The sequence below is a fragment of the Hippocampus bargibanti genome, linkage group LG01, assembly GCF_051943395.1.
Source record: "Hippocampus bargibanti isolate YZ-2025 linkage group LG01, ASM5194339v1, whole genome shotgun sequence".
In the NCBI taxonomy this organism is placed as follows: Eukaryota; Metazoa; Chordata; class Actinopteri; order Syngnathiformes; family Syngnathidae; genus Hippocampus; species Hippocampus bargibanti.
The window spans coordinates 32,223,457-32,226,209 of record NC_142734.1 but is presented as its reverse complement, the minus strand read 5'-3'; positions in this window follow the sequence as shown (position 1 = coordinate 32,226,209).

Here is a 2,753-nt window from a genome sequence, read left to right as displayed (position 1 = left end):
TGGTTTGTGTTCTTCCGGCTCCAAATTGACACATTGAAAAATACTTAAAGGACTATCGACACCATTTTTTTTGTTTCCTAACTGACATCAGAAAAACTTTTTACAGCATCTAAAATACCCAAAACATGCAGGCTGATATTTTTAGGCAAATGAAAAACACAAATAAAAATGACTTAAAGTGTCCCAAAACTACTTCAAAGTGACCTCAGAAAGTTTCAGTTTCAGAAGGTCCCGCCCCCTTGTTTGTGATGTCATGCCAAGACGTCTTGCCTTGCTCGAGAATCAAAACAATGGCTTCAGATTCGGAGAAGATGCTTTCTTGTTATGAATATGATTCAAATAGTTCTGAAGAGGGGACCATAAATATTCGCAATCGATTAAAGAAGTCCTTCTGTGTCATTTTGAGGTGTCTGGACTCCAATGTAGCACCCAGAAAATGCACAAGATGGCGCCCAAGCTCTGTTGGAAATGGGCTGATTTGTCTGCTGGGATTTTGTGTCAGCTAGTATCAAATAGTACTCTTGGTACAACACACAACGATTCACCATCGCGTTAGTTATGTTTTCCTTCTAATTTCGCCATCAACACAGATCAACACGAAGTTTTCAGACCAAACAAAGTACCCAAAATGCATTGTGTGTCGCTTTCTCGGTCAGGGACCGTTCCAGACGTGACGTCACGGTAGGCATCGTCACCAACTCAAAAACAAGACTTCCTGAATATTCAGCGTGAGTCTTAAAACGTAAAATATAGCTATATGCGGTGGAATCTTTGTAAAATACGATCAGTAGAAGTCATTTGAAGTGATTACGGACACAACTTGTCAGGAGGTGTCGGTTGTCCTTTAAGTGTAACATCATTAAAGATGCCAGTCGGGTACAAAAAATATATATTTTTATGTTTGGTGTAAAGTAATAAGTTCATGCAGGTCAATGTGCAAATGCACTCAATGATACCCAACATACCAGTGGCGGACCCTCAAGGCCTGCAAAGCCTGCTGCCCTTAAAATATCTGAATCACAGACTGATGTGAATTATATTTTGTCCATGAATTCTTGTGAAATAATTCCAAATTGTCTATCAGTTGCCATTCATTACTTTCCCCCTGTTGCGCTGCTTCCAGGCGTGTGTTTTCGTATTCAAGCATTTAACCAATCACATTTCAGCCATTGTTTGTTACCAGGGTCAAAAATCAATCATGTGACCACAACAAAAGGTAACAGCTAATTTGTTTGAGCATCGACGGCCATGCCATGCCGCTCAGTACGTCAAATGCGATGCCTGATCTGAATGACTGGGGGCTATGTAATCACTGGAGCGTTCGAATTATGCTTGTACAATAGATTTCCGTTTTTTAAATCAACAACCAGGGGCAAAAAGAAGAACAATCATGAGAAATAACAAACACATGTCCAACTGATATTCAGATGTTACCTTCTCTGCTTGTAAAATATAGCCGAGTCACTAAATCTTCTTTTCCTTTCGGCTTTTCCCTTCAAGGGGTCGCCACAGCGAATCAGTAACCTCCACCTTCAGAGGTATGAAATAAATTTTAAAAAAGCACAATACTCTCCCAAACACTAATATCGAACACCCCAACAGGTAAACCAGTGAAATAACACATTTGAACACCACACATTCGACAGTGTTGGCCAGTAGATGGAGGTGTTGCATCATACATTCACTCCATTGAAGCAGTTGTGAGACGAACGTAGTGTTTGAATTATTGAATAAAATCCTGGAAACCTAACGGGAAACGTCGTCTTCACTTTTAGGGTTTTAGTCATCGAGTCTGAATATTAGGCAAAGAATACTGTGTAGCATTATTATGATTCTTAGTTTCGCGAGGAAGGGCTTTCTGAGTAAAATAAAAGTGAGAGTCGTGTGAAAAACTTGAATCACTGTCGTGGGGACAGTCACATTCCGTTATTTAATATATCAGACAGAAGTGAAATCATTGAATTGGTGTTATTATAATACGAATTGAGTATGTTTATCGTGTATCCAAAGATTACGAATATACTGTAGTGTGATGTATTAGTCCATCATTATTAGATTAGACTAGATTAGATTAGATAAAAAATGCTTTCCACCTTGTTTTCATGACTTGTATCATGCCTCAGTATGAGGCAATAAAAACATGATCACCGTCATTGACCAAGTATGTTCAAACATACAAGGTTTTTGTTTTCAGTAAGAGAATCATATATGTTCTCCGTGAAAAACAACATCTGGGTCATACAACAACACCGGTTGTGACTTCTGTGCATTTTCTTGTATTGTGAGACTCATCAGCTCTTTCCACTTTGCCTATGCTGCCTCACTCGCACACTTTATCACTGTTTCAAGGCCTTCTTCGTCATTCAGCGTGACTCCTTGGGACGTAAATACACTGAACAAGGGGCGGGACCTTCTGAAACTCGCAATTTCTGAGGTCATTTTGAAGTCGTTTTGGGACACTTTAAGTCATGTTTTTTGGTGTTTTGCATTTGACTAAAAATATCAGCCTGCGTGTTTTGGGTATTTTAGATGCTATAAAACGTTTTTGTGGTGTCAGTTAGGAAACACAAAAATGGTGTCGGTTGTCCTTTAAGTTATTGCACGAAATGCCAGAAGGTACACTAAATCTCTGTCCACTTGCTTCTAGAAACAGTCATACTCAAAGGGCTAACATTTCTCAAAGGGCTCACATTTCTTTCCAAGTACGTACATCTGTGGGTACATTTACATGAAATCATACTTAGCGTGTACGT